This window comes from Narcine bancroftii, chromosome 6 (assembly GCF_036971445.1).
Source record: "Narcine bancroftii isolate sNarBan1 chromosome 6, sNarBan1.hap1, whole genome shotgun sequence".
Lineage (NCBI taxonomy): Eukaryota > Metazoa > Chordata > Chondrichthyes > Torpediniformes > Narcinidae > Narcine > Narcine bancroftii.
In genome coordinates, this window is record NC_091474.1 from 31,628,988 (window position 1) to 31,650,778 (window position 21,791).

General features: G+C 42.7%; 1 protein-coding gene across 11 annotated transcripts in view; it reads right to left on the reverse strand.

Annotated features, from left to right (window-relative positions):
- The window catches only part of LOC138735929 (teashirt homolog 2), a 491,059-nt gene that overhangs the window by 93,566 nt on the left and 375,702 nt on the right, over window positions 1-21,791 (reverse strand). Inside the window, exon 4 of one of the 11 annotated variants that reach the window (XR_011340008.1) lies at window positions 11,570-11,783. The exons of 9 other annotated variants lie outside the window; for them this stretch is intronic. The gene's annotated coding sequence lies outside the window, so the exon portion shown is untranslated. Of the gene's footprint in view, window positions 1-11,569; window positions 11,784-21,791 lie in introns of those variants that run through there. One more of the 11 variants, XR_011340013.1, reaches the window with a different exon arrangement.

Here is a 21,791-nt window from a genome sequence, read left to right on the forward strand (position 1 = left end):
TGTCGGACAACCACATCTCCCCTCTCCATTTGGATTTGCGAATCCACTCGCAAGCGTCAACTGATTTTGCAGTGACCGCTCTTTTCCCCCACCCAGCCCCCCCCAGAAAAGATTTCGCTTTTTATATGTCACAAAGGTCACTCTTTTAATTCCCTCCTTGTTCTCTCTATTCCATTACCTTCCCTTATTAATTCTTGTCTATACTCTCTATGTTTTCCTCTAATTACAGATACTTTCACATATGCTCATTGTCTCTATTCACTCTTATACCTCTTTACCCGCATACATATCAATCGTGGTCATTTTTACCCTCATTACCCGTCTTCATCCCTCAGTCTATTTTTGTCTTTACCCACATACATATCAATCGTGATCATTTTTGCTCTCATTACCCGTCTTCATCCCTCAGTCTATTTTTGTAATTGTTCTGCAAATTTTCGTGCTTCTTCTGGATCCGAGAATAGTCTGTTTTGTTGTCCTGGAATAAATATTTTCAATACCGCAGGATGCTTCAGTGTAAATTTATATCCTTTCTTCCATAAAATCGCTTTTGCTGTATTGAACTCTTTTCTCTTCTTTAGGAGTTCAAAGCTTATATCTGGATAAATGAAGATTTTTTGCCCTTTATACTCCAGTGGTTTGTTGCCCTCTCTTACTTTTTCCATTGTCTTCTCCAGTACCTTTTCTCTTGTAGTATATCTTAGGAATTTTACTACAATAGATCTTGGTTTTTGTTGTGGTTGTGGTTTAGGGGCCAATGCTCTATGTGCCCTTTCTATTTCCATTTCTTGCTGTAGTTCTGGACATCCTAGGGCCTTAGGGATCCATTCTTTTATAAACTCCCTCATATTCTTGCCTTCTTCATCTTCCTTAAGGCCCACTATCTTTATGTTATTTCTTCTGTTATAATTTTCCATTATATCTATTTTTTGGGCTAGTAGTTCTTGTGTCTCTTTAGTTTTTTTATTAGATTCCTCCAATTTCTTTTTTAAGTCTTCTACCTCCATTTCTGCTGCTATTGCCCGTTCTTCCATCTTGTCCATTTTTTTCCCCATTTCTGTTAAGGTCATATCCATTTTATTTATTTTCTTTTCTGTGTTGTTTATTCTTTTTCTTAAATCATTGAATTCCTGTGTTTGCCATTCTTTAAATGACTCCATGTATCCTCTAACAAGAGCAAGTATATCCTTTACCTTGCCTTTCCCTTTATCTATTTCACTGTATTCTTCCTCTTCTTCTTCCTCTGGGTTGGCCATCTGTTGTTTCTTTGATGCCCTTTCCTCCTCTTCTTTCTTGTTTCCATTGTCTTCTGTGGTCTCTTCTTGCTGCAGGTGTTCTGCAGCTGTCGTTGCCGGCTGTGGAGATCGACTCCCCAGCTGGTCCCCCCTCCCGTCGGTGTGTTTTTTTGCATGCGCGGTTGCGCACTTTTACTCGGCTCTGTGAGCCATTGTTGTAGTTCTTTTTCTACCGACCTGAGGTAGTGGGGTCTTCTCTCCACAGCGGGCCTCTTCGGACAGGTAAGGCCTTCACCTTTTTCCTCCGTTGTCTTCTCTTCCTCTCTTCTTTCCGTTGATTTTGATTTTTTTCCTTTTGTCTCCATCTTCTTTCCACCTTTATACTCACTTTTCTTTAACTTGTATTTCTGTGCCTTTGTATTTTCTCTTGTTTTTCCCGACTTTTCTGGAGAGGGCTGGAGTTCACCGTCCGGCCACTACTCCATCACGTGACTCCCTCCGGCCTTACGGCCTCCTTAATGACACTGGAGTTTGTAACTAACTCACAATGGGGGCCAACTGATGTACACATCATGATTAACTCTGTCCTCTCTTGGGCTTTCAATCACTACTCTGTCTGCAACTTCCTTATATTCTGCTGCGATATACTCTTCCACCACATTTTGTTTGGTGTAGGATCAATTCTTTAGAAAAGACAAATGGACTTTCCATTTGGAATAGGGCATAAACTGGATTGCTTGAACTGAATAACTTGTTTCTGCAAAACCCAATGCAAGCTCTTGAATTGGCATCTTCAGATGCTGACAACTGCAGTCTTGGCAAGTTGACCATCAATGTCTTCAATTACTTTGTTTATTCCAGGTCAATAAACTCCATACACCATCAGCAGAATGGAGGACCATCGCCTTCCCAAGATCGTGTTATATGGCGAGCTCTCCACTGGCCACCGTGACAGAGGTGCACCAAAGAAGAGGTACAAGGACTGCCTAAAGAAATCTCTTGGTGGCTGCCACATTGACCACCGCCAGTGGGCTGATATCACCTCAAACCGTACATCTTGGCGCCTCACAGTTCGGCGGGCAGCAACCTCCTTTGAAGAGGTCCGCAGAGCCCACCTCACTGACAAAAGACAAAGGAGGAAAAACCCAACACCCAACCCCAACCAACCAATTTTCCCCTGCAACCGCTGCAACCGTGTCTGCTTGTCCCGCATCGGACTTGTCAGCCACATACGAGCCTGCAGCTGACGTGGACATTTACCCCCTCCATAAATCTTCGTCCGTGAATCCAAGCCAAAGAAGAATTCTTAGAATGCTATGTGGATAATCACCCAGCACTCTAAAGGTGTAGGCAATTTTTATTTTATTTACAGTATGGTGAAAGCTGATTCTGGCCATTTAAACACATGCTGCCCAATTACACCAAAATTAATCTACAACCCCATATGTTTTGGAGGGAGGGAGGAAACCAGAGCACCTGAATAAACCCCACGCAGACACAGGGAGAACTTACAAACTCCTTATTGACAGTGCCGATTTGAACCTGTGTCACTGCGACTGCAGTATTTCGTGTTAACTGCCATGCTAACCCATGACATCCATCTTTTGACATGAAAGGTTGCAGTCCTTGCCGACACTGACATCAGATTTGTTTCATCTAGTTGGGGAATATTCTTACACCTTCCTTGAACAGCATTTTTTGAGTTTCCCTTAAAATTCCTTCAGCTGTTACTGGAAATTCTTCAATGGATTGTAACAGAGAAGGTCATTTTCAAAGTTCACCGTGGTCTAGTCTGAAAACCTGAAGAAAACACCTGAGATGGCATACTCTTTTAGAGTATGATACATAATATCTTGGTCACACAGAGAGAATATTACAACCCAACCTTATAGTTTTGATGTTTCAAATTAGCTTGATGGCTTCAGTCTGATAAATGGTCTGCAAGCACTTATGGTCTGCTACAAGTTAGAAAGGCTATTGTAATGGGAGCTTGTGAGGATGTGCACTGCTGGAAGTAAGAGTCAATGGATCTTTTACAATTCATACATAATTGTTCTCGCTTATTGATAAAGTCTGATAAACATATGCTATGTGTAGCTCATGACCTGCATTCGAATGAACATGACAGCTCCAACATGTTTGGGGTGGTATGGTTTTACAGCGCCAGTGACTTGATTCAAACCTGGCACTGTCTGTAAGGAGTTTGTGACTTCTCCCCATGAGTTTTCTCTGGGGGCTTCAGTTTCCTCCCACCCTCCAAAAACAAACAGGGTTGGTAGGCTGTGAAACACGAGCATCTGCAGACGCAGTAAAAACACAAAAATGCTGAGGAACTCTGTAGGTTTTGCAGCTTCCATTGGAGGTAAAAATATATAAGCAACATTTAGGCTCAAAGCTCTTCTTCAAGAACAGGCACTTGATTTAAAAGGCAGGGGAGAGGAGCACAGACTAACAGACAAAAGCTGATAATGCAGATGGATAGGAGAAGATAGGTGAGAATTGACTAGGGGATAGGGTGACTGGGAATGCAGAATTGGAGGAAAGGAGATAGAGCAAAGAGGAAAGAGAGAGAGAGAGAGAACTGGAGGAAAGGAGAAATAGAGATGAGGGAGGGTGGTTTTGGGTGGGAATCTAATGGAAACCGGAGAAGTTAATGTTAATGTCATCCAGTTGCTTCGTACCCAGATGGAATTTGAGGTGTGGTTCCTCCAATATGTGCATGAGACCAGACATGTTGGCATAGGAATGGGGAGGGAAAATGAAACGGATTGGTAGCTTAATTGGGTGTAATTGGGCTGCATGGATTTCATGGTCTGGAGGGGCCTTGCACTGTTGCGCTATCATTAAAATTAAAATGACCCTCTAATTGGACCATTGATAGGAAAGTCTATTGTCCTTTTCCTGTCTTAGTAAATCAAAAATCCTTTAGCTATTGCCTTTCAGTAATCCCGCATCCTTATCCCAATGCTAGGACTCAACTTTCATCGGTAACCAATAACCCTTTATTGAGACTCCACCTTGTTCCAGCTATCTATTCTTTTGATATATGCTGTCTAAACCTGGTCTATCACGGGACATAAACTCTATTTACACTCAGGAATTAACCAACATTTTGGCAAGTGGTTTCTCTTATGAGATAGCAATACAATTATGAGTATTTTTAGTTGTAACCGTCTGAATTGCCCTCTGCCCAGGGAATGATGTGTAATGACATCAAGTAAAATTCCTCACCTTTTAGATTAATTCTTCTGTGTTTTCTCTAAGGACTTGACTCTGAACGATGCAAACAAATGCTTGCCGGGGATTTGCTACTTTATCATAAAGTCTTGCTATGAAAGTCATTTATTTCTTTTTACTGGGCCTATTTGCCTGTTCTCCTCCCCACCTCCACACCACCCCCCCCCCCCCCCCCCCAATTTTATTCAGACATTTTCCTACATTTTGCTCATACCTTGATGAAAAGTTCAGGCCCAAAACGTTGTTTATATATATTTATCTTTGGTATATAAAGCATGCTGTTTGACCTGTTGAATTTCTCCAGCATCGTGTTTTCCTTCAGTCACGGTGTCTCAGACTTTCATGTTGTACACCATTTAACTTTCACCTTGTTTCCCATAATATCTTTGCTTTTGTGTTCACCACTCTTTTTATAACAGTAGGGACATCATATGCTGTTAGTTTATAAACTACTTTTGAAGTTACCCTGTGTGATAGTACAAGTTCTATCACCAATGTACTTATGTACAGATGGTAGTGAAGGATGACTGTGATTGGCTGAGAGCTTAGCCACACCTACTGGCAGGTCTTAAAGGATTGCTCCTAGTCGGACCAGGTCATTCTGGACTGGTCGACCTACGTGTGATATGCTCCAGTCTTCTAGTTAATAAAAGCGTTGGTTTGGATCAACAAGCCTTTGATTCTTTCAACGCGCTCTACAATTTTATTAACTAGAAAGTTGTGAAGGGATGGAGCGTATGCTACGGCTGGAACACCTCGACATCGACCCACAGTCAGCTACAGCCTCGAATGACTTTAAGCACTGGGTGAGGTGCTTTGAAACATACTTACAACTCTCTGACCCTGCCGTGATAGAGGACAGCCATCGACTACTAATATTGATGACTATGGTGTCCCCGAGAATCTACCAGAGCATCCAGGACGCAACCACTTACACCCCAGCCATGAAGATGCTGAAAAGGCTCTATGAGTGACTGGTGAACAGGGTCTATGCTCGGTACAAACTAGCGACAAGAAGGCAACAGCCCGGTGAGTCCTGTAGAGTTTATATTCAAGCACGAAGGGCAATGGGCAGGGACTGTGCTTGCACAGACAGAATTGCTGCAGAGACCACAGACGATCTCATTCGGGATGCCTACGTGGCCGGGGTCTGATCGAATGAGGTGAGGCAGCGCCTGCTAGAGCACGGGGGAGAAAACTTTGAGGACGTGATCCGGATCACAGAGACAATGGAGGATGCGGTTTAGGTATGGACGTGTACTCTCCGAGCTGGACCCCATGCTCTGATGTGAGTAGGATGCCCTCCCTCAACCCTACTACCCCCCAGCACACAGACAGCCTGTTGGCTGCTGCTACGCTGCCTGATGCGTCCCTGAAGTGTTATTTCTGTGGGAGGGACAAGCACAGCAGGTCCCAGTGCCTGGCGAGAAAAGCCAGGTGCCAGAAGTGCCTTAAAAATGGCCACTTTGCTGTAGTCTGTCACTCCAAAATGGCCACCATCAAACACAGTGCCTCGTGTGAAGCCCAAACACCACCCTCCCATTCAAACATTTCTTCCTCAGAGCTCTCGTCCAATGAGAGCGAGGGCTCCACCGCGCGGCAGCGCCTGACGTCACGGGGCAGACGCCGAGCGCGGAAGGTACAACCCACCCTCACCGCAATAAGGTTGGCCTGCTTCACCCTCCCTCACGAAGCAACATCTGACCAGGCCCCAGCCCCGACTTCAATGGCCGCCACCGCTGCCGATCAGGGACCCACCCCCGCCATCACCGTTGCTACCGACGCTGCCGACCAGGGACCCACCGCCGCTGCCAACCAAGGTCAAGCCACATCTGTCGCCGCTACTGACCGGAGGCCCACCACCACCGAGGCAGCCGACCAGGTACCCACCGCTGCTACTGACGCTGTCAACCAGGGACATGCCACCACGACCGATGCTACCGACCTGGTACTCACCACCATGACCACTGCCGACAGCAAGCAGTGACCCCCAGCTTTTACCATTGCTGGCTGACACCCCCAGCAGGTTGCAGGCAGCAGCACCAACTCCTCGATGCTGACTGTTCCTGCCCAACTGTTTCTGTGACGTCACCACGCACACGTTGCATGATGTCATTACGTAGGACACCACTGTCCCCATTACAAGTCACTGCATCAGTAACCCTAGACCAGGACTGCCCCCATCCCCTCACAAAAGCAATAGAACTGATTAAAGTGCATGGACACTGTACCAATTGCTTATTTGACTCAGGGTCAACTGACAGTTTTATCTGCCCAGACCTGGCCCTCCATTGCGGACTAGCTATTCTCCCCACTGCTCAGAGGATTTCATTGGTGACCAGAGCACACTCAACCAGGGTAAAGGGGTATTGTGTGGTCACCCTGAAAATCCAGAGCATCACGTTCACAGACTTCTAACTATTAGTCCTTCCCCAATTGTGCAAACCTGTACTGCTGGGACTGGACTTTCAGTACCAGTTTCAAACCGTTTCCCTGCACTTTGGGTGTCCTCACGCTCCACTCCCTGTCTGTGACCACTCCACTCCAGAAGCCTCCTGCCAGCGGCAGACCAAGCCATCCACGCCCGCGCCCTCGTGCCTCACCTGTAGCCTCTCCACCTTCTGAATTGCTCCACCAGCAGTCTTCGCAAACCTCACCCCTGGCTGGAAGCCTGTGGCCACCAAAAGCTGGCAATATAGTTATGAACACAGGAAATTTATCACGAGCGAGGTGCGCAGACTGCTGGACAAGGGCATTATTGAACCTAGCTCGAGTCCCTGGAGGGCCCAGGTGGTGGTTGTTAAAAACAGGGAGAAGCCGTGGATGGTGGTTGACTACAGCCAGACAATCAACCGCTTCTCGCTTCTGGATGCGTACCCCCTTCCACGGATCATGGATGTGCTGAATCAGATCCCCCAATACCGCGTGTTCTCCACCATTGACATCACCAGCTCCCGATCCGCCGAGAAGACTGACCTTTCACAGCCTTTGAAGCGAATGGGCGGCTGTATCAATTCCTCAGGTTACCCTTTGGGGTCACGAATGGCGTTGCGGTCTTCCAGCGGGAAATGGACCGGATGGTGGACCAGAATGGGCTGACTGCTACTTGCCCATATCTGGACAATGTCACCATCTGCGGCCATGACACGCAGGATCATGATGCCAACCTCGAGAAATGTTTTCAGACTGCAACTTGGCTGAACTTGACCTAAAATTTCGACAAGTGTGTCTTCGAGACCACTCAGCTCGCAATTCTGGGTTGTGTGGTGGAGAACGGGGTGGTAATGCCCCCCTCATGGACTTGCTCCCTCCCACAACCTGAAGGCACTCAGATGCTGCCTGGGCTTTTTCTCCTACTATGCCCAATGGGTTCCACACTATGCCGACAAGGCACGGCCACTCATCAAGACCACCTCCTTCCCCTTGTCAACCGAAGCCAGAGCAGCCTTCGACCACTTCAAATCGGACATTGCCACTCCATTGCTGCATGTAATCAATGAGTCCATCCTGTTCCAAGTCGAGAGCGATGCTTCCGACTTTGCACTGGCAGCCATTTTGAACCAGGGCGGCAGGCTGGTAGCCTTCTTCTCCAGAACCTTCCAGGGTCCTGAGAGCTAACACTCCTCTGTCGAGAAGGAAGCCCAGGCCATAGTTGAAGCAGTACGTCGTTGGAGACACTACTTCACTGGCAGGAATTTTACACTGCTGACCGACCAATGCGCGGTCTACTTCATGTTTAGCAATACCCAGTGAGGTGAGATCAAGAATGACAAAATTGCCAGGTGGAGAATCAAACTCTCCACCTTTAATTATGACATATTGTATCAGCCTGGCAAACTCAACGACCGCCAGATGTGCTCTCCAGGGGGACTTGCGCCAACATACATCTGGAGAGGCTGCAGAGACTCCACAAGGAGCTCTGTCATCCAGGGGTCACTAGGTTCACGCACTTTGTCAAAACTCGCAACCTGCCCTGCACGGTCGAGGAGATTCACTCCATGACCCGAGCCTGCCCGGTGTGTGCTGAGTGAAAGCCCCACTTCTTCCATCCGGAGAACACCCACATCATCAAAGCCACCCGCCCCTTTGAGCGTCTCAGCGTGGACTTCAAGGGGCCCCTACCGTCGACCAACTGTAATACCTATATTCTTACGGCCATCGACGAGTACTCCCGCTTCCTATTTGCTGTGCCTTGCTCGGACATGACCGCCTCCTAAGTCATAGAGGCCCTGAACAGCATCTTCGCCATCTTCGGGCACCCCAGTTACATCCACAGTGACAGGTGGTCCTCGTTTATGAGCGCGGAGCTGTGGCAGTACCTTCTGGAGCATGGTATTGCTTCAAGTAGGATCACCAGCTATAACTCACATGGTAATGCGCAGGTGAAAAGAGAGAATGCCACCATCTGGAAAGCGGTTATGCTTGCCCTCCGGTCCAAAGGTCTCCCCACCTCTCGCTGGCAGGACGTGCTCACTAGTGCCCTACACTTCATCTGCTCCCTCCTATACACCACGATCAACCCATAATTAATGAAGTATGGAAAGACGGACTTAATCTTTATAAACCAGTTGAGCACAGGGGCTGATACAACATTGATAGAGCTATTCCATTATCATGTACAGGAGTTTACCTCCATATGCTATGGTGGGTATATTTTTTTTTTGCTGTATACATTGTATTTGTCTTATATATTTGGAATTTCATTGTGATTCATGTTGTTTTTCTTATTCTGTCTGATTGCAGTTTGCAAATGTTATCTGTTATTATCTTTAAACTCTCTTCAATTTAGAATAGAACATGTCACAGTCACAAACACTCAGAAAAAAGGCTTTTTAACCCATCAACTCCACACTAACTTTCAAGAACTCGTGTCTAAATATATACCCCGTCTATAAATTAATGATTTAGTCCACTTTGTGAACCAAAAAATTCTGAACACGTCTCTGGTTTAATTGCCAAATTAGTGTTAAGTTGTGGTCAATCCTTCCTAAATCTCATTGCATGTTTAATTCTACAAAGAATGCAGGGAATTCAATTAAATGTTGCATTATTCTTCTTCTTGGCTTGGCTTCGTGGACGAAGATTTATGGAGGGGGTAAAAAGTCCACGTCAGCTGCAGGCTCGTTTGTGGCTGACAAGTCCGATGCGGGACAGGCAGACACGGTTGCAGCGGTTGCAGGGGAAAATTGGTTGGTTGGGGTTGGGTGTTGGGTTTTTGCTCCATTAACATGAATGAAAAGGTACTGTAGGTCAGAGAAATACATGTTCACTGCAGAGACGTGGGTCTCTCCATGGATTTTACTTTATGTCAGATATGAGTTTGCATACAGGTAACATATAGACTTGAATTAATAGCTCCCCACACCACAAAAATGTCAATATTATGGTGTCTTGTTAGAGAAGAAATATCATGGTTGGTGTGGGCAATGGCAAATGTCACAGCTGCAGAAGCACGAGCATTTCTGAGGTTCAGGGGAGACAAAGTTTTGCTGGAAAAAAAAGAGTTTCGGAATATTTATGTGATATTTAACCAAAAATATGTTTGGGTAGTATCTAGAATTGTTTGTAAGGCAGGACATAAACAATGTGGATGAAATATATTGGTCTCAATTTTAATCACCTGCTACAGCCTCCTCTTTTAATCCCAACACACTGATCAGACCAACTCCTCCTTGACCTCAAGTTACTAAATGGTGGTATTTTGATCCCCAAAATAATAGAGAAGTTGACTGCAGCTGAAAGAGAATTATTTCTTTGGAGTGTCCTTTTGGCCCATGATCCCGAGCCACCCAATTACACCTAATTAACCTGCAATCCTGGAACATTTTGAACAGTGGGAGGAGACTGGTGCATTCATAGGAAACCTGTGCAGACATGGGGAGAACATACAAACACCTTACAGGCAACACGGATTGGAACTCTGGACACTTGTGATGTGACAGCGTGGTGCTAACTGTGCCACCATTTTTTTTGAGTACTTTATGGTAGGTTGATCAAAGTGACTTTCTCTTTTTGAAACCTCTTTTGGACTACGACCAAACAAGCCTCTTCTCCCCTCTCTGCTTTCTGTAGGAGCTGCTCCCTCCTAGACTCCCTTATCTACTGGTCACTTACCACTGATCATCCCCTTAGTGCAGGAAATGCTGCACTCACAGCCACACCACCTCCCTCACCATAATTTGGGCCCCATATAGTCCTTCCAAGTGAATCAATACCTCACATGAATCTGCAGGGATCATCTCCTGCATCCAGTGATTCCGTTGCGACCTCCTCTGCATTAGAAAGTCCAGACGGAGACTGGGGGATTATTTTGTTGAGCTCCTTCGCTCTAACCGCTGTAATGGTGGGGACCTCCCAGTAGCCAACCATTTCTGTTCCAAGCCCCATTCACACACTGACATGTATGTCTATAGCCTCACACAGTGCCAAACCAAGGCTACCCACATTGGAGGAACAATAGCAGGTGTTCTGTTTAGGCACTTTACAACTGGATGGCGTAGCTGTTGACTTCGCCAATTTCTGTTGGCACCCCCACTCCCATATCTCTCTCTTTCCCTGCCCCTCCGTCTCTTTTCTTCCAGCCCTCCTCCCCTTTTCCTCTCCATTCAGAGAACTGCCCCATTTATCTCTTCTGCCCTCCCACCCATATCCACTAAAGGCCTCTTGCCTGATGGCCTGTGGTCTCCTCACCCCTTTCTTCCCTCCTTTTCCCCCGCCTGCCTAATTTTTTCTCATGTCTAGACGAGGGGCTCCGGCCCAAGGCGTTGATTTTATCCCTTTGCTTCCAAAAGATGGTGCGAGACCTGCTGAGTTTTTCCAGCACATTGTGTATTGCACCAATCTCTCTTCTACATGTTTTCCTATTACTTTGTGAGCAGCTCATTCATTACACTCGTTCATTTCGTATTGAATTTAATTTTGTGTTTCATGTTCTTTATCTTACTCAGTCCTATTTAAATGTGTAAATATCTCCTGATTTTCTGGTTTTCTGTGTAGTCATTATTGCAATATTGTATTATAACTTCTGTACTACATGTATAACTACAGCATTAAAACATATGACCTTAAAAGCTACTAGAATACATTCCTACATCAACAGATAGCATTTTCTTTGCAAGGTAAAATTGGAAACATGCAAAAACAAAGCTGAGGGCAACAATCGTATCGAGGCAGATACGACCTTTCCAAAGGTGATCATTTCAAAGACTTCCTCCACTCAGTGCTGAATGTCAAAGCTCCCACCACTTCAACAGCAGAAGTCCAGGTGTTGCTTAAATTCCCACTCTTTGGTTTCTTTTCTGCTCCTGGTATCTAATATGTGAAGTGGATATTTACAAATATTAAACCTCCCCAATCAAAATTTATACCAATTTTGTCCCTGCTTCGGACTTGTTTCTCCTGGCCTTAGTATAAGGAGAACTAAATGATCTAACATGAAAAATACTGGACTGTTTAATTACACAAGGTTGAGCAGACCAAAATATGTTACTGTGTTCACCTGCAATATGGAGACAATTCAAAATTACGTCTATTTATGACCAACTGGGCTACAGTTTTAAGCTGACTAGTCCAGCTTAGTTGGGCAATTCCAGCCTAGCATGAAAACATTTTAATATTCATTTTTAATTTACAAATGTCTAGAATACCAAGAGAAAAGCCAATCCCATAGATAAAAGGGCATTACTTTACAGTAAATCAGAACTGTCACCTCCAGCATACAGAAGCACCGAAACATTTATTCAGCCTCATATTCCTGGCACTTGAAATTATTTCCTTCATGCCTGATAGCCAAATCACAATATGGCAGGTCTCCCTCGAGCCACGGGATTGTTAGTGTGGACTCACAACATACTGGCAACTGATGTGGCATTTCGTGTACAGCTGTCACTCAAAGGCAAGCAAATGCAAATGAGGGCGGGCCCGGCAGTGTTCAATTACTGCTCCATGGCTGTGTACAATACGGGCTTCAGTCAGAGCAGACAGTCATTCTTCAGAGTCAAATCAAAAAATAAAATAGCAGCTCCCTCAGGGAATCTGCTTCTGGGAATTTTTTTCTCTCTCATAAAATATTAAAACTAAGTTAGTGGAAACGCTCTTGAAAAAATGGCCTGAAAATGAAATTGTTATATGGCATGAACAATAATATGAGAGAAGGCCAGTAAGCCAGATAATGTACATTGAGGTTGGTTAGTAGAAAATATGAGCATGCCTCAGACAGTTCAATGGACGTTATATTTTATTTTAAACTTGAACAACAAATGCATGGTCCATTGCTAACAATGAGCAAATCCCTTCCAAATAAGAGGTTTCCTGAACATTATTGAGGGGTTGTCCACTGAGTATACTTTCAAAGTGTAATATCAACTGTTTGAGTAAAAAGGCACCAAAATGCTGGAGGAACTCAGGCCCGAAACGTTGGCAATATAGCTTTGTCTCCTATGGATGCCAAAAAGACTGGCTGAGTTCCTCCAGCATTTCGGTGGGTTTTTACTACAATCAGACATCTGATTTACTACATCTGCAGACATTCGTGTTTCAAGCAACTGTTGGAGGGCAAGTAAAGATAGCAGCAAATTTCTATCAGCAAATTCATATCTGCCACAAACAAATATCTGCCATATCTTGCTTCCAATATGAAAGTCAATTTATGCATGAAATTAGTGTTTTCGATAAACCAATTTTATTCCTGGAACCTTATTCCCTTTTGTGTTGCTTTTCAAGCAGAAAACTAGCCCAGTTTAAATTTTACTTAAATTTCATCTCATCAAAGGCAAGCAGTGTCTGGTCAAGAAAGGACAAAATGTAGAACCCTGATATAATAACGTCTTCGTCAAAGCTTGATCATCATCCCTTGCCAAAGATTATTTTCAAACTCTAAGCAATATTACAATATATACAGCAGGATGCAGTGAGGTGCTGTTTGAATTAGGAATTACATTAAGTCTAATAAAAAGTTTGCAACCCATAATTAAAATAGTCCTTGCAACTATCATTTTAAGTGCAGCATTATAATTTCTTTAAATATCTGGAAGCAATTACTCACAGAAGGTATAACGGGAATCTGGAATTCTCCTTCCTAAATCTCTGTAATCTAGGACAATTGAAAGTTTCAAAACTAACATAGATTTTTTAAAAATTAGGTTAGATATCTGGAACGGAATCATCTGGAATCCAACTGAATACTTCAATAAATACAAAAGGCTGAATTGCCTACCTTGTCCTCTTGTTTTATGGAGAACTCAAACTGAATGGCTATGGTTTATTTGTAAATTTATCAGGTGGCAGTGGTTGGCTACAAAGCTCTGCAGTCTATCTTAGAGCTGGATTGCACCCTTTTTCATGTAAAATACTATATATTTTTGATAACATTTTCTTGACAAAATCCATTAATGATTCACCCTGCAGCCAGTGCGAGACTGGGTCCAGGAATCAGGAAAGCCAGAGGCCAAACCCCAGATGGAAGCTTGTATCCAGTATAAAAGGCAGGAAGATTAGAACCTATGTTGTTTTGTGATGATGGGAGAGGGTTAAAAACCTGTGTGATGGTGAAGGTAAAGGTTCAAGGTTCCTTTATTGTCACCTAATACTAATGTAACATACATGAAATTCTTTAACTTTTGTCTACCGTAAGGCAGACAGAGAGTGGCTACTTTGGTCAGCGCCTCTCACAACAACCTACAGCATCTGCTGTTCATAGGTGGTCTCCCCTCCAAGCACTGACCAGTCTTGTGGCCTGCTTAGCTTCTGAGATCAGACAATCCCAGGCGCATTCAGGCTATTAGGGCGGTGATGGAAAAAGAGATCACAGCTCGTGTTGTAAGTCATATTGGGAGAGAGGAAAAATATCAGGGCTTCTGCACTGGGTGGAGCGTTGGTAGAAAATAGGGATGTTTACCTGTCACAGGTCTGTTAGGTGGGTGGGTGACAAAGTGAGTGGGGCACTGTTGGTGATTAAGAGCTTCACTTGGGGAGATTGACGTTTGGGTTGGATCTCAGGAGCTCACCAATTGATGAATTGAGGAGGGCCAAGGAGATCAGAAAGTTGGGGTGGATGGGGTTAAGGAAGGAAGTGCAATCAATATTGATATTAGAGACATTAGGACTGATAGAAGTCCCAGCCCAACTTTACAATGGGAAGATTAAGCATATCCAGGAGTGACCAGTCATAGAACATGTTGCCTTGGGAGAAGCAAAATCTCTGTAATATAGGGAACAAAGTTATTCCATCTCATCTCTGTCATACCATGACAGGGACACAGAGTAATGTACAACCAGCAGCTCCTGGATTAATTTCCAGAGAAATCCAAAATGTGCCTGAATTTGGTCATTATTGTATTTGCTCTGTCGTAACATTTCTGGAACAAAGCAGCATTAAGCATTTGAATTTTTGGAAAACTCATGAAAGTTTCTTGCATAATTTACATAACTGTATTCAAATTAAATATTTAGCTCCGTGTTATTTCATATCCTCAAATGGTGGTGAAACAGTTTTATTGTAACTTTTAAAAGAAAATTTGATCATTACTTGAAGGGGAAAAATACCCAGAGCTATCCAAAATCTTCAAGTAGCAGTTCACATATATGTGTTGGATAGTATTCTTTGTGGTCTCATTTCATGATTTGCTGATTATAAGGAGACGTGGCCTCGAACCACTTCACTACTGGGTATGTGACCTTTGTGAAGCATCCCATTTGCAAGCGCATTTGGAAGCAATGAAACTGAAGTGTGGTTGGTCGATCAGAGTAGAATAGCCTTATTAATTCCTTGGTTACAAACTCAAATAAAATTTGCAAGTGTGATTATTTTGAAAGGAAGTAATTTAAAAAAAAGGTGAATTTCTACATTTCAACCATGTAAATGTCTCAATAAAGATGCCATTTTGAAACTTCTGGACAAAGAATGATTCTTTCCTTCTCGCTTTCTTTCTCATTTTCTATCCCCCTGGCGGCTGTGACAGTGATCCCTTGTGGTGGCCTAAATCTCAGAAGTACCTCAGTTAACTATGCTTGCATGTAATCTGACAGCGAGGGTAGTCAGGATATTCACCACAAGGACCACATGTAAGAGTCACATCTTGTCTTCATGCACTTGTTGATAGCAATCAGCAATAGGAGTATTGATTCATTTGATTAATTTTCCTCAATCTAATCAGTGAAATAAGGCCAATAAGTCCAAAGTATCACCAAGATGAGCTCAGTCAGCCTGACTTGGACAGATGCTAAAGGCTTATGATGGATGCATGGTCTTTACCAGTTTAGAGTGCAAAGATTCAATTAGAAGGGCAGGAATTTGACTTCCATCGTGAGGATTTAAATTGATTGACCACTTATTTGCCTCCTAACATTCAATTTCATTGGTTTTAACGGAAGCAAATGTCATAAATTGGAAAAGAAGGGTGCTCATTTAGCAGCCATTTACCCCGAGCAACGAAAGACAAATTTTTGCCCCAGAGGTTCCAACTGAATATAACAAAAAACATTACAGCATGAGTGTACATCATATTAATGAATCTAAATATTCTGTACATGTTTTGTTACATTAATGTTATTCAAGGGACTGGACACAATTGGATACAGAAGGTCAAAATATGAAATCAAGATACTGTAAAAATCCAAGTATCCAAGAATCCGGACTTGTCGAAAACTCTCAAACTTTTAAAATTCAGTGGGCTTTTGTGTGCATATGTGCATGCGTAAGCGTTGCAACATGCACAGCAGCAACAAGCGACCATGTGGAAATTGCGGAAATGTAAGAAAAGTATTTTTTTTTTGTACTTTGTGTTTTAGATGAAAAAATGTTTTGTTCCTAAACTACCAGAATGTTCATCTCTTCTTTATTCTCCTTAAATTTGAATTTTAAAAGTACTGTCCAAACCGACCCCGAGCAGTCCGGATTTTAGGGTTTTTACCGTAAAAGCATTACTTATGTTAAAAGACTACTTGAAACCTTTGAAGTGTAGGAGTGTGCAAGAAGTGGCCTTTCCCCTGCTTTGCATTAGCTGAGTAAGAGAACTATCCAAGGCATTTCATTCAGCATTGTTCAAGCTCACCTCTCACCAGAGAGTTTCAAGATAGGGCCATTCTTTTACCGCCTCTTCCCCCAACAGATGTTGGGAAGCAGGTTCTTTACTCATAATAGTTTAAAACTTTTCAAAGCAAAGGCTTTGTTTCAGACTTAACAGCAGATGGTTGAGGTGGGTGAAATCTAGCTTAAGTGCACAAGATGACAAACATTCGTGCAAAATGCAATAATTTCAGTGGAAATTATTCAGGTGTCTCACAAGGCAATATCTAGTTTGGTCATTTTGGAGAACCATGTTGATATATAGTAGCAGACAGCACATCACAATCTCCATGACAACAGTATTTAGAAGAGTTTCATTTATGTCATTTTCACAGCACAATTAAATTTTATCTGAAAACTGGACAGATCATTTGGGCTTACTCCCACTGCTGTGTTCGATTTTACATGTCACTCTGGTAACCACTTACTGTATTGTGGCAATGGCTTTGAACATGCTAACTGAAGTGACACTCCCTACCCCAGCCCTGTGGGACAACACACAGATTTTAAATAGTTCAGTCTGTTGGCTTGAGGCACAAAATGCAGGATGTCAACCTGAACCAGCCAGAATATTTCCCTCTTCGCCTTTGCAACTCATAGCCCCACATCAAAGAGGAAATGCAAAATGTTCCCCTGCAGGGATGCCTTAAGTTCACTGGAAAGCTCTCACTGTTATTTTGGGTAGCAAATAAAACTATGTTTGAAGAAGGCTTTAAAGATTTTTGTGGAATAATTTGGTTGAAGTCTTTAGCATTTGCTTCCTGTGTTCTTTGCTTGCAGAACAGTTAGGAAGTTTCCCCCAACCATCTGCTGTTAAGTCTGAGGCAAAGCCTTTGCTTTGAAAAGTTTTAAACTATTATGGGTAATGAACCTGCTTCCCAACATCTGTTGGGGGAAGAGGCGGTAAAAGAATGGCCCTATCTTGAAACTCTCTGGTGAGAGGTGAGCTTGAACAATGCTGAATGAAATGCCTTGGATAGTTCTCTTACTCAGCTAATGCAAAGGGTATTTCCATAAGACTTTAACTTCATCTGCATTGATGAGGGGTTCTGAGTTCTTTCTGACTCTGAACACCTCCTTCTTGGTGTTAACTTTCCAGTACTGCCATTCATCTCAAAATATAGATGATTTTATACAATAAATGAGATCTGAGCATTTATATAATTTCCTTATAATACACAGAAAAAAGAATGAAGGTTTAGTCTGGCGGAATTTCCTCATAAAGGCATAAATGTATTCCAAAAGAACACATTCAGGTCGGAATTCACTATACCGATTGTGGAAAATTGTCCTCAACTTACCATGCCACAAACATCTCAAAACAGCCACACTGGGCAGAGAGTGAACAGCCCCCCTTACGTCACTCTTATCCTTGTTAACTCAAGGAATTATTGGATTGGAACCTAAATTGGGTTTAATGACTCTGAGGACCATCATTTTAGAATTCATCATGATCAATATCTACATATTTAAATATTTGTTTAGAGATATCTGAATTATGTGTTTTGTTTTAGCCTGAACATTGCCCTAATTGTCACTTTTTAAGATTGTGCATGAGAAAAGTGGGTGATTTAATGCAGGAAATGATACAATATTTACCCTTCAGAACACACAGTGAATCACAAGAGATTGATGTGATACCAACATTAAATATTAGAATATAATCCCAAATTTGTTCCGTCTCTATAATACGTACAGTGCAATTCATTAGTGAGGTTTTTAATTCTGTTTCTCAGGCTGCGTGTTTTCTTGCCAATGGATGGCTGACATGGATCTTCATTATCTCACATCAAGCCGGATGACACTTACAAACTGATCCGAATGTCATATTCTGTCAACTGAATAGTATGAAAAACATTGATTCCACAGCTGAACACCAAAGTTTACCACATTCTGTCTGTGCTGAAAGCCCATGTTATGGCACAGTAGTTATGAAGCCATTAAAACCTTATATTAGCCTTTTATATCACTCAGTGAAGCTATGAAAACCTTGCCGTGAATATAAGAAGGGCCCGGCTTGTTTTATCACTCCTGATCAATTTCCTACTGGAGGGTGGAAAAGAAATATAAATCTGAGATGATCACACTGGATCACAATTTTTTTTCAAAAGGTTTGCTTCCCGAAAATAAATTGGGAACATCTTCACGCTGAACATAAAGACAATTTCAGATTTGCAGTATCACGTTGAAGGCTGGAGAAAAATTCAATGAACTTTTATTGAATGTAGCATGTTCAATCACATCATGATTCTGCCACATTGCATTAGTTTAACTGAGTTCAAAATGTTTTGCTGCTGAATTTTGTTTGTACTCAGCATCTGATGCCTCTCATGTCAGTGCCCAACAATAGTCGGCCAGCATTGATGGATTCCAGTGGCCCTGACACTACTTTTCCATGGCCACAATGTCCTGGTGAAACCTTTCACCGTGTTCCTTGCTGACTGCACCAAGATCAGCAGGGAAGACGTCTAAGTGTGAAAGAAGAAAATGAAATTTCAATGACACTTGAAGTAGACAAAATATGACAGGAAATCACAAAAATAGGCTATATCTAAAAAAACAGCATGCGGCAGGAACATTTTAAGGTGATTTTCATGATCAGCTGCTCAAAATCCATAAAATGCACCCAAAAATGTTCAGGAAGCAAAATTCTTCATTGCCCAGTGTTGTGAATAAAGCGACAGTCAAAATCACATTTTCTTGAAAGTGTGAATGAAATGGGGAGAGCCTTAAAAGCCTCCCATGAATCTTGGATACAGTGAGGAGAAACTGAATGGAAGGAAATGATTTTTTAATATTAATAGCAGAAAGGGCAGTAAGTGTCTCTGGACCTGGCAATATTACCACAATAACTCGCACATTGCCAAGCACGAGCTTGAATACTGCTACAAGAGTAGACTACTTGCCAACAAAGACCCTCTACCACCCAGCAAGCTTTCATTGCTTTCAAAAAATGGAAGGAATGGCGGCGCTGGTGGAGATGCTGCAATGGCAGCATTGCCATTGGTCAGGACCAGCGGAGACTGGGGAGAGGAGGCACAGCACTCCTCCACGGGGTTCTACTGCCCAGTCTGACTGCTCTGTGCAGGATTAAATGGTCTGTTGTTTATTTTAAAATCCTGCCCCCATGGAGTCTGTGTTCAGCAGCAGCCTTGAGGGGGTTGAAGGCTCCAGGAGAGCAGAGGACTGGCACAGGGGACCAGATAATGGGGAGACCAACCCGTTTGAGAAGGAGAAGCAGAGGAGATGTCCCACGGGATGGTAACCACAGTGGCGGACCAGTGAGGAGCTCTGCAGCTGAAGAAAGCCCAGGTGACGACGGGCTGACAGAAGCAATGAACCCACTCAGGCTGAGGGCTGCCAGTAAAAGTGGACAAAGAACTCACTCCATGGCTGCAGTCTGTGGGAAACTGGTTGAAGGGTACAAGGTATCAGAACCAGATTGGGAGAGGTTGCCAAAGGTGCCAAAGGCTTCCTGATCATAGTGGAGGCTTATATCTGAAGCTTGGGTTGGTGATCGTCTGGACTGAAGGCTGCAGAGGCTGCAGTAGCGCTGGAGATAAATCCATGGACACTTAAGGATTCTATGGAGACTCTCTTTTCTTCTCTCTGACTGAAGGGGGAATAATTAATTTAAGAGACAATACATCATTATTCTATATATGAAATAATTAGGTGATGAACCTTTTACTTGCAGATCTTTACTATGTCAGAGGAAATGAGCACAGAAAATGAAATAGAAACATAGAGAAAGCAGCAGTGTCAGAATGCCAGAAAGCATCAGCAAATATGCTGCAAATTGCATTCAGGGATGTGGGAGAAAATCTGACAGAGGGTAAAATTGGAAATGAGGTGGCAAAAGAAGAATGGTAAAACATGGAAAATGATGATCATAGATAAGCTCAGTTCTTTTGTGCTTTTTTAAATATATTCCACAGAAATGCCACACTACCTGGCTAAACAAGGTCTTCAACATTACTTGTCATATGGGATACTTTGCAGAAAGAGGTTAGCCTTAAATAAGGGAAAATAGATTAACAACGCAAGTCAACCATGATTTAATTGAATGGTGAAGCAGGTAAAAAGGTTGAATGGAGTCCTAATTATCACGAATTACCCCGTGAAATTGAAATATATTACAAGATTGTGTTTTCGATGTGGCGATCAGACAGGTACTTTTTTTACTCTCGGTCTGGGAATGTAGAAAGGTTAAGCCCTTTTGGGAAAAGGTCATCAAATTTTTGCGAGATTTATTCCAAATAGATTTATATGTGGATCCATGGGTATGCTTATTGGGATAAATGAATATAATTATGGCAAATTTATGTTTGGAGTAACCTCAAATTGCATTTATTCATTTAGGATTGGCGGTGGCTAGAAAGTGTAACTATGAAAAATGATCTCGAATCGAACATACAAAGATGGCACAATGAAATTCAATCATGTATTTATTTAGAAAAAATAACATATAATTCACAAAATTATTTTTTTATTAAGATGTGGAGTTTGTATTTGAAATGTATGGGTTCAGATGTTAAGTAAAAGCCTTATATGTGTTGAAAGATGTAAATAGAAGGCACACTGTACAACAACCTGTTAAGATATGATGTTATTGTGTTTTTTAATATAAGCTCTGTAGGGGAGAGTGTTATAAGGGGTTGGATAGATGGGATGGGGTGAGGAGGGGGGTATTAGGGGGTAGTTTTAGACTATACTTTGTTTTTTTTTGGTTTTGTAAAATTCTTAAATCAACTTTTCAAAAAAAGAGAAATATATTACAAGATTAGGATTATTCTCCTTGGATAAGAGATATCCAAAGAGATGCCACACAAGGCTTTGGTCGAATGAAAGTTGTCCCGATTAATTGTCCTGAACATACTAGATATTATTAGCTGTATTCTTTATTCCATTTGTAAAAGAAACTCTGTTGAAGTCATAGCCACAACCTACCTGTTGAATGCAACTGTGGTCTTAGTGAGGGGGGGGGGGGGTTGTAACTGGAGTCAAATGTGTTAGGTAACTGGGCAAACAGGAGAATATTGAATGTGCTATGATCTGGAATGCAGGGATGATCGTGGTTGATTCAATAGCCATTTTCTAGAAGGAATCTGACATTCTTAGAAATGAAACGACAACCCAGGCCAACGAGGAAAATGTAGGGGGTAATAACCTACCGTTCAAAAATCCACCAAAGGTATAATGGTTCAGCTAGTTTCAATCTATGACATATGAAATACACAGAATTAGATCACAGG